At 37.4% G+C, this 11,491-nt stretch overlaps 1 long non-coding RNA gene across 3 annotated transcripts; it reads right to left on the bottom strand.

Annotated features, from left to right (window-relative positions):
- Positions 1-1,250: 1,250 nt before the first annotated feature.
- LOC125253572 lies at positions 1,251-5,719 on the bottom strand. 3 transcript variants are annotated; one of them, XR_007181468.1, is made up of 6 exons: positions 4,705-5,719; positions 4,372-4,493; positions 4,115-4,174; positions 3,883-4,027; positions 3,484-3,543; positions 1,251-3,303 (listed from the first exon to the last, which is right to left on the bottom strand). It is a non-coding gene; the product is annotated as an uncharacterized LOC125253572 (long non-coding RNA). The 3 variants fall into 3 exon arrangements; XR_007181469.1 differs by having other exon boundaries at positions 3,883-3,994; XR_007181470.1 differs by having other exon boundaries at positions 4,372-4,490.
- Between the last annotated feature and the right edge of the window lie 5,772 nt (positions 5,720-11,491).

Below are 11,491 nucleotides of genomic sequence, written 5' to 3'. Positions count from 1 at the left end.
CCAAAAAGCATAAATTTGGTCTTGTTAGATTAGGGGCATCATGCCGAGTCGAATAATATCCAATTTTCCCATAGCAGCCATTTTGGCTGTCGGCCATTTTTAATTTTGTGCAAAAATGCTGTATTTTATGAACGCATTAGCATATTGTTACGAAACTCGGTATGGGTCATCAGCACATGGTCCCGAAGGAGCCTGAGCACTTTCAAACCAGCGCCACCTATTGTTTTTTTTTCATATGCTTATAACTTTTGATCTGGTTGACTTATTTTCACGGGAGTCATATCCTTAGCGAGTGTCATTGTTACCTCACTCTGACCATACCACATTAATTTGGTCACAGCACCACATATTAGTCAAAGTGATAAACCATTAAATCTTTATTATTGACTGTATATATCATTTTTCAACTCTTTTGCCTTAAATGATCGTAATAGGTCTTTAATTGCTCACTGTTGCAGCTGGTCTAATGCATGCCGAGTCAAATGATATCCAATTTCCTTTATTGGCCATTCTGAAATTTGTGCAAAAATGCTGTATTTTATGAACGCATTAGCGAATTGTTACGAAACTCAGTATGGGTCATCAGCACAATGCCTTGAAGAAGCTGTTCAAGTTTCAAGCCAGCACCACCATGAATGTGGTAATAGCGCCATGTATTGTAGAAAATTGATAACCAGTAAATCTTTATGAATTTATAAATATAACAGAGTGATGATTTTCAGCTCTTTTGCTTAAAATGACTTAAATAGGTCTTTAATTGCACACTGTTGCTATTAGTTTGATGATTTCAGCTATGTTGCCTGGTTTATCTGCTTTTCATAATTTTTTTTGTCCATTGTTTTTATTCTATGACTAGCTTGATTGAGGACCCCTTATATTTTTTAGTATTATTGGTATTATCTAAATGCACTGAGTCTACTGAATAAGAACTGAACAGAGCTGAAGTATAACATAACTTTTTTCTGCAGAACAGCTTTATACATATCATGAAATAATATAATAGCAGGAAGTGAAATTAACAATGAACTGATCAAAATGTATAACTTTACTGTATTGTTAAGGTGAGTTGACTTGAGGCAGCCTTAAATCGTCAGATATGGAGCCTGAGTGTCATCTACTAAAAAAAGTTTGGTATTGCACCCAAACAAAATGTTACTGAAAGCTAATTGTTGAAATATTTCAACCTAAAATTTAGAATGGTGTTTTTTGTTTTTTTCATTCTTGCAGTTTAAGAGTAAAACATGATTGCAATAGAATATTATAAAAGATAAGCAATTGTATTTTTACATTTTCATTTTCAGAACTTAGACTTCTATAAGTTATTTTATTTAACTTTTATCATTTATTTCACTTCTAAAATAATTTGACAAGTGTGTTCTTTCGAACAAGAACCATTGGTCTATATTTCAAAGCATTCTTGAATTACAACTATTTATGTTTTAATAGAGCATTTTCATGTCTAATATATATTATGTTGAAACAAAAAAGTGTCTATTCATTTTAAATGGATAGCAATATATTCAATCATGTCTGGCGAATTAAAAAATATGTTTTACTATGTTTTATAAAGGTTAAACATGTAATGATTTATCAACATTTGATAAATTTGATGGAGAGGACACTATACTCAAATCAATTACATATATGCAATTTTATATGCACTTAAATGGATGGAAACTTATTTATATATTCTAAAAAAAACAAAAAAACATTAAGCTTAAAAGATTTTTTTTGATGTGACTACCTCTAGTAAGTAACATTAATATAACAGTTTTTATTCTGTAATTAAAAAATGGCTGATAGGATTTGCAAGTTATACTCATTAGGGGTTTAATTCATCTTTGGTAGTTGGACCACTATTAACAAAACATTAGTAACCTAGCTCTGGTACTTGTCAGAGAAAAGTTTTAATATTATGTAGCGTAGGTTAGTTGGATAATATAGAAAAAATGTTTGTGCATTTTTAGAAAAACAGAAACTCTGAAAATTGCTTGAAAGATATATATTTTTAATCAGAAAATATCAAACCACTTCTTTTTGGTTTCTTTGTATTTTGTTTAATGTCAAATACATCAATGATTAAAGTGGAGTAGGCAGCTTTACAATATGTGCACCACAAACACCTAAGGTAGAAGATGAACATTAAAATAAACTATGAAAAGCATTCAACTAAATATTACCATACATCAATAACGGGTAAAACAGTAAATATATCATATATTTAATTTTATTAAAGACTCCTGTTATTGTAGGTACTAGTCTAACAACAGTTCAGTCCAATGAATATTAAATTACGAAAAGAGTAAAAAATATTCAAAGGTAAAAAACAAAAACAAACTTAAGGCATGTCAATTCTCAGAATAAGTGGAAACATTTTATTAAGTAGTTGTTGTGCAGATGTAAATAGGTTTGGTTTTGGCAGAGTAGATCTGCAAGTACATAGATCTGCTCTACTACACCAGGAAAACACAGAAAGGAAACAGCTGCTAATGCAAAACTAGTTGCTCCATAAGAAAGGAGGTGACAGTGGTTAACAGCAAAAGACGTCTGTAGCATATCTAGAAATGTGATACTGGGATGGAGGATGGCTAAGATAAATGCACAGTGTAATGCTGCCTATCACAGACAGAAATATATATTGTACTTGCTTAGATAGTACTAGATAGTAAGAAAAATCAGACTAGCTGTAGTACTGGCTGCAAAACAGGCAATCAGCAATACATGATAATCATAATAATCATAATAAATAAATAAATAAATAAATAAATAAATAAAGAAATAAATAAAAGCTTTTCATTTATTGCAAAAATTATGACAATTAATAGAATTTATTAACAATACGTAGCACTTCTGTATTTAGAAATTGTTTCAATGAATGAAAACAGACTAATAAAGAAAATATAAAAAAATGTATTATTAATTACATACATTGATAAGGAATCAAAAAAGAGAATAAATATATAGTAATAACAATGAAATAAACCAGACATAGAGCATAATAGGCAAACAAAGAAACAAACAAACAAACAGATGATAACACAGTAGAAAATACGCAACAGCAAAATGGAACAGTGAGATGCCTTAATGGAGCCAAAGAGAATGCAAAACAAAGGAGATCCTTAAGTAGTCCAGACCAGTTCAGAAACACAAAAAGAAACACCAAGGCAGAATTAGGACACATGACAACAATAGTGGAGTATGAGAGATAAAGGGCTACATTGGTGCCAAACAGTTAAAGTCTGCAGGCACCGTCTAGTGTTGCAAAGTAGATGTTGACAGATGATATGTCGTGTGCTCATAGTCCTACAACACAAAAGAATAAATTTCTGTTGGTTATTGTAGTTGTATGCAATATTAAGAATATCAACAAATAATATGCATATGACAAAAAAGCATTTATGAATAATAGTTTCCTCACAGCAAGTCTTTGTAAGTATGAATGTTTGTTTTGTTTTTTTGAGAAAGAATGGCAGAGTGGGATACCTTCATGGAGCTATAGAAATGCAGACTCAAGGTGGAGTAGGTGGTGCAAACCAGGTGAAGCTGGAAAGACAAAAGACCAATGTGGAGTCATGCAAACTAGAGACCAATATGTAGTTAGACGGTTGAACAAGTAGAGAGTTAATGCTGCACCAGAGGACCTAGGTGTAGCTGGAATATTTCCAGACCAAGGTGGAGTTGGTGGAAAGTACAAACTTAAATCTGGAATGATGGAGGACCTCAGTGAAGCCAAATGAAAGGAGGATGCAAGCAAACGCACTTTTGTAAAAGGAAGCTGTTGCACAAGTTTTGTCGTAATTACTCAAATGTTATGTTATATTTACTAGTTCAGATGTAACAAATCATTATCTAACACTTGGACTATAAAACATCAGTACTTACACATGTCTGAGTTTGCAGATGCTAACGCCAACCTTCCCCTCCATCCTGCCCTCCATTATTAGGATGGTTGCTGTCCATATTTTTTAGGGATCGGCTATGCCCCTGCCTTCATCTTCAGGCAGGAAACGCAAAGTCAGGATGTCAGCTACAGACAGGGTTTACACCAAAGAACCTTATTTTGTGATATTTTGCTTGCTGATTAATAATAAATTACATTGTTTCTTTATCTTACCTCCTGAGTCTTTCTGGTAGAACTAGAAGGTGACAGATGACATGTAGTGTCTGCATAGTCCTACAACACAATGCAACAAAATGTTGTTGTTTACTCTGGTTTTATGTGATGTTAGGAAGTTTAACATATAAATTAAAAACATATGCAAAACGGTATTAACAAACAATAAATGTATTTATATCAAGTGTTTCAGAAGATAGTTTGTTCAGTAAATATGGCAGACTGAGATATTTTGATGAAGTTATACAAATAGATACCAAAATTGGAGACTTAGGCAGTGCAAATCACGGTGAAGTTGAGAAAATGGAAGACCAAGGTGGAATCAGGAAGGCTGAAGACCAAGAGAGAGCCAGAGATCTGGAGCACCAGTCTGATGCTGCTGGATTTAAAGGCAAATGTAAACATGAACTGAGCTGGAACAAGTGGAAGCGATAAAGATGTCAAAACTGAATACATGGAGGACTTTAATGTAGCTAAAGGATTGGATAGCGCAGACATAGTCATTTATAAAAACTCAATTTGTTAACATCAAATCTTTGATCAAAAAAAACAGGGGAAAAAAAGGAAATATTCAATAGTAATTGAGATACCTTGATGGAGCAAGACAGATGAAGAACCATTGTGGAGCCTTAATTGGTGCAGAGTAATGCATAGCCAGGGAGACAACAATTGAAGATGGAGTCAGGAACACTAGACACCAAGATGAAGCCCAAATGTTAGAGAAGCAAGGTGATGCTGGTGGATCTGAGGGTCAAGGTGCAGTTGGAAGATGTGCAAACCAAGAAGATGCCATTTCGAGTGGATGATAATGGAGAAGCTGGACAGATGAAGGACCCTAGGGAAGCTGTTTGAACATTGGAGGATGCATACATTGCCAATGGTTCGGAAGTCCATTATGGAGCCAGGAGGATGACACAGTTAGGTGGAGTCTGGATGTGGGACCCAAGTGACAGGCTAGAGTAGAGCCAATATAACAAGGAGCCAAGGTGTAGCCAATACCAACAGAAACCAAAGCAAAATGAAATGAAACTAAACTAAGTAAAACAATTAGTAACAATGAAATGAATAAACTAAGGAGTTTTAATACATAGAGATTATGACAAAGTAAACCTGACACAAATGATCAAAATGGCAAACCAAGAAAACACATCAGAACACACTATGGCTGTATCTCTGCAATGCTTTATCATATTCAGACGAAACCTCATACATATCATCCCAAGCAAGACCAGAGCCTACATGCTGAGTTTTGCCATAACGCCACCTACTGGTCTGGAGATACAAAAAAGCCAATATAGCCATTATTTTTGCTTATAGCTTCAAATAGGTTTGTCCAAAAATGATAAAGTTGGTCTTTTTCAATTCGGGGCATCATGCCGAGTCGAATGATATCCATTTTCCCATGTCGGCCATTTTGGCCATCGGACATTTTAAATATTGTTTTAAAATGCTGTATTTTGTGAACACATTAGTGTATTGTTTCGAAACTCTGTATGGGTCATCAGCACAAGGCCCTGAAAGAGTCCAAACCAGCGCCACCTACTGTATTTTTTTCATATGCTTATAACTTTTGATCTGGTTGACTTATTTTTTCGGGAGTCATATCCTTAGTGAGTGTCATTGTCACCTCACTCTGACCAAACCATATTCATTTGGTCACAGCGCCACCTATTGGTCGAAAGTGATAAACCAGTAAATCTTTATTACTGACTGTATATATCATTTTCCAACTCTTTTGCCTTAAATGATCGTAATAGGTCTTTAATTGCTCACTGTTGCAGTTGGCCTAATGCTCCCAGCCATGTTGGCTGGATTGTTGTCCCTTTTTTGCTTGGCCCCGTAATTGCTGCTTGCAGCTATATTTAGGGGCCAAGCACCGAAGGTGCTTAGGCACCTATTGTTATTGTTAGTTTTCTTATTATTCTTCCGCTCTTGGAGTCTATGGCAGCCCATAGAACCGTATGGTAAAAAGTTGTGAAATTTGGCACACAGTTAGAGGACAGTCTGAACTGTGTCCATAGCCAATTTGGAGTCTCTAACTCAATCCCTCTAGCGCCACCAGCTGTCCAAAGTTGCACTTCTGTTTATGCTAATAACTTTTGAACCGTATGGGCTAGAAACAAAATTCTTTTTTCCTCTGATTCCTTGGGTCAAGATGAATCGATTGCACTATATGACGTCATTTTCCGTCATGAAAATTTTTCCGCCATTTTGAATTTTCTGAAAAACCTACTTTTTCGAACTCCTCCTAGGGCGTTACTCCGATTTTCACAAAAATTGGACCAGATCATCTTCAGACCATGACTGCAAAAAGTTATCAAAAGCTTTTCGATAGATCCATCCGTTCTCGAATAGGGCACAAATGAATTCGACCGAAAGCTTCGCAAAATCACACTTAAGGCTATATCTCCAAAAAGATTTATCGTATTTTGACCAAACTTCATACATGTCATCACAAGCATGACTTAAGCCAACATGCAGTGTTTCAGTGCAGTGCCACCTACTGGTCCGGAGATACGAAAAATGGCTATTTTGGCTAATAACTTCTGAATGGTTTGTCCAGAAATCATAAATGTGGTCACGTCAGATTCAGGGTATCATGCCGAGTCGAATGATAACCATTATTACCATATCAGCCATTTTGGCCGTCGGCCATTTTGAATTTTGTGCTAAAATGCTGTATTTTATGAACGCATCAGCGTATCGTCACAAAACTCGGTATGGGTCATCAGCATGATGCCCTGAACCAGCCTGAGAAGTTTCGCACCAGCGCCACCTAGTGGTAAAATCAAATATTCAAATGCTTATCACTTTGACTGTGGTCGACTTGTTTTCAAAAGAGTCATGTCCTTAGACTCCTGAATCCCTGCTGAGTCCAACGATACCAAACATGTTAGGTTTCGAAATATGGTTTGTCCGCCATGTTGAATTTTGCGAAAAACCTACTTTTTCGAACTCGTCCTAGACGCTTCATTTGATTGTCATGAAAATCAAACCAGATCATCTTCAGTCCATTCTGGCAAAAATTTATCAAAGGCTTTTCGGTAAATCAAACCATTCTCAAATAACACGCAAATTAATTTAACGTAGAGCACCCAATTTGGGCTCATGGCTGTATCTCTGCAATGCTTTATCATATTCAGACCAAAGTTCATACATATCATCCCAAGCAAGACCAGAGCCTAAATGCTGAGTTTTGGCGCAGCGCCACCTACTGGTTTGGATATACAAAAAAATGGTTATTTTTGCTTGCAGCTTCAGATAGGTTTGTCCAAAAATCATAACTTTGGTCTTGTTAGATTAGGGGAATCATGCCGAGTCGAATGATAACCATTATTACCATATCAGCCATTTTGGTAGTCGGCCATTTTTAATTTTGTGCAAAAATGCTGTATTTTACGAACACATTAGCATATCATCACAAAACTCGATATGGGTCATCAGTACGATGCCCTGAACGAGCCTGAGAAGTTTCGCACTAGCGCCACCTAGTGGTAAAATCAAATATTCAAATGCTTATCACTATGAGTGTGGTCGACTTATTTTCAAAATAGTCATGATCTTAGACTCCTGAATCCCTGCTGAGTCCAACGATACCAAACATGCTAGGTTTCGACTTATGGTCTGTCCGCCATGTTGAATTTTGCGAAAAACCTGCTTTTTCGAACTTGTCCTAGATGCTTAATTTGATTGTCATGAAAATCAGATCAGATCATCTTCAGTCCATTCTGGCAACAACTTATCAAAAACTTTTTGATAAACTCAACCATTCTCAAATAACACACAAATTAATTTAACGCAGATCACCTAATTTGGACTCATGGCTGTATCTCTGCAATGCTTTATCATATTCAGACCAAACTTCATACATATCATTCCAAGCAAGACCAGAGCCTACATGCTGAGTTTTGTCATAACGCCACCTACTGGTCTGGAGATACAAAAAAGCCAAAATAGCCATTATTTTTGCTTATAGCTTCAGATAGGTTTGTCCAAAAATCATAAAGTTGGTATTTTTCGATTCAGGGCATCATGCCGAGTTGAATGATATCCAATTTTCCCATGTCAGCCATTTTGGCCATCGGCCATTTTAAATTTTGATTTAAAATGCTGTATTTTGTATTTTCATATCCTTAGTGAGTGTCATTGTCACCTCACTGTGACCAATCCACATTAATTTGGTCACAGCGCCACCTATTGGTCGAACGTGATAAACCAGTAAATCTTTATTATTTACTGTATATATCATTTTCCAACTCTTTTGCCTTAAATGATCGTAATAGGTCTTTAATTGCTCACTGTTGCAGTTGGCCTAATGCTCACAGCCATGTTGGCTGGCTTGTTGTCCCTTTTTTGCTTGGCCCCGTAATTGCTGCTTGCAGCTATATTTAAAACTGATTTCATAGTTAAGTCATGGCAATAAACTGTAACTACACCTTTTACAGACTTAGAGAGCAATATATTAGGCTACTTTTGGACGTGATTCCAGTCTTTTATTTCCGTTGTGGTAAAGTTGAAAATGTCCTGGAAAATGATCGCTGAAAAACAGTGGGAACCCCTGTCTAGATCAACTGGTACAGAGTCTTTGATGTGAGTGATTACTAGCCTTTCAAAACATTTTGCAGTAACAGGAGTGAGAGCAATCGGTCGATACTCGTTGTAGTGAACAGCACATTCTAGGGCCCAGTTTATGGCCGGGCCCCTCTCTCTCCGTAACAGTGGACAAAGGTTTGCTGTATTTTGATTGGATCTCGGTGGACTAACACAAACAAACTGTCCTACGCCATCAGATAAAGATGGAAGGACAACATCCAGACCTCTCTTAGAGGGTAAGAAGAAGACCTCTTGTACCAAGCCTGGGAAGGACAAGACTTCTCATTAGTCCACAGGCAGTTATTACCCTTCACCCATCTAAACACTACTTCCTAAAGTTAGCCAGAGACTGCCATAAAAATTCCTTGGGACCTTAGCAGAAATGGGTGAAACAAAGAGAGATCACAAAGATCCATCCAAATCCATTCAAAACTATGTTTGAAAACCTTAAAACTGATGCAAACTACACATCCATTTGATACTTATTCACAGAAATAAGTATTCTCAGTGACAGCTATTTGTAGTGCAACATCGGATACAAATTCAGCTGTTAATGTACAATTGAATGACAGTTCAATCTTTTTCCATCATGTTTAGTCTCTATTTGTTTAGAATATTGCCAAAGGTATTCTGGTGGTGGTTTGGAAAGTGAGAAATGCGTTGGTAAACTTTAAAGACACTGTAAAGACTTCCAACTTTGTGCTTTATGCAAATGAGTTCCACAGGGGAGAGAAGGGTGGGCCACACTCGGTGTGTCCCCTCTGATGCCAGCAGCCAATCACAGCACTCGAATGGAGAAGCGCCAAAATGCAATCTCCTCCTCATCGGAAAGGGATAAAGGTACCCTTTCAACAGACACTCCTTGTTCTGAGTCTGCCCTTGAAAGGGGGAAGACGTAACAGATATAGCGTTCTGAGTCTCCCATCGGGTGAGACATAACAGATATTGTTCTGAGTCTGTCCGTCAAAGGGGATAGACACAACAGATACACCGTTCTGAGTCTGTCCTGCACGGGGACAGATATTAACAGATACAACACCGTTCGGAGCCTCTGGTCCATCCAGAGAGACAACAACAGATCCCATGATCTGAGTCTACAGCTTGTGAGGCAGCAACAGAGACGACCACGTTCTAAGCCTCCAGCTTTTGAGGAAAGAGACGTTAACCAACACTACGTTTAAAGTTTCCATCCAGCGAGACAGTGACAACATCTGCAACAAGGTTAAGCTCAGGAGAGCAAACCTTCACTCCAAGGTACCTTCGTCTGCGTATTCCAGATTGTTAAGGACCTTCTGCACCTACACCAGGGCCTCATCTGCGTGTTCCAGATTTTAGGACCCTTTGGTGCTCCAGGAGATCAGCATCCCACAGAGCTTCGTGTTCAAGACTGTTGAAACAGATTCTGGCTCCTCTCCCCACTGCATTGTCACCCAGCACAACCAGTGGAAGACGTCACCGTCACCGGACTCAACCAAGTGGAACGTAAATATCACTTAATACCTCTTTCCAGAGACCTTGGCATTGTTGTATATTATCAGTATATAATTTCCTAATTTCCATTAGATGTAATATAGCTGATGTTAGTTAATAACAAATAATCTCTCGTTTATTTGTTTGGTGCATAATAAGGTTCTCCACCTTATTATTTTCAGAGAAACAGTTTATCTTTCCCTAAGATAACGTAACTCTTCCATAGCCACACTCAACTTAATCACTAGTATTCTATGTATCTTATGCACTTTATTCCTTTATCATTCAGGGTATTCATTTAGTAGTTGTGTTAGTTATTCTTGTTTATCTTTTTGTTAATAAAATTTATTTTATTACACTTGTGTTTTCCTTGTGCTGATAATACAGAAAAGGTTCTACAAGTTAGCAGTTTCACCAATCTTTCAGATAAATCAGCTGACCACTTTACATTAATTCTAAATGAATGAAAGCCCCTGTTGGGAGTGTTCTCATACGGCCAAGGTAACAGACCTTGACTGGTGCCCTGAACTAGGGAAAAAGGGGGAAGTGGTCATCTGATGTACTCATAACCACACCTTAAGAGACGTGTGTCCAAAAATCACAACGTCAGCGGTGACTTGAGTACCAATCCCTATTTTACTTTGTGTCCTTTGATGGACAAAGTAAAAATCACTACATCGTTGAGGCATGTTACCATGTTTTTTTTGGATCAGGCACAATGGTCGTGGTTTTTAGGCCTGTAGGAACTTTACACAAGGAGAGGGAGAGGTTGAAAATGTTTGTAAACACCTCTGCCAGTTGTTAGGCGCAGGCCTGTAACACACGTCCATGCACAGCATCAGGACCAGCTGCTTTCCTTGTGTTGATGTTGTTAAGCGCTTGACGTACCTCCTGTGTATGGAGAACAAGGGGGTGTGAATTTCCTGTCAGTTTGAAGTGAACTGGAAATTATTGTCCTTTTCAAACCGAGCAAAGAAGCTGTTAAGTTCCTCTGCAAGATTAGCATTATTATTTGATGATATATGTTGTATGTCTTTCTTCTTATTATAATCGGTGATTACCCGAATGCCTTGCCACATTCGCCGTGGATTAGAGTTATTGCTGAAATCCTCTTCAATCCGCTGTTTCTACTTTAATTTTGCAGACCTGATGCCACTCTTAAGGCTAGCTCGGGCAACTTTGTAAGCAGAGAGATCTCCTGATTTAAAGGCTGTGTCCCTTGCCCTGATCAGCTGTTTGACTTCATTATCCATCCATGGTTTCTCATTTGGATACACTCTGATCTTTTTATTAACAGTGACATTATCCACACAG

Source organism: Megalobrama amblycephala, linkage group LG18 (genome assembly GCF_018812025.1).
Source record: "Megalobrama amblycephala isolate DHTTF-2021 linkage group LG18, ASM1881202v1, whole genome shotgun sequence".
Classification (NCBI taxonomy): Eukaryota; Metazoa; Chordata; class Actinopteri; order Cypriniformes; family Xenocyprididae; genus Megalobrama; species Megalobrama amblycephala.
Note: the sequence above shows the minus strand (reverse complement) of the source record. Positions and strands in the feature narration are given on the sequence as shown.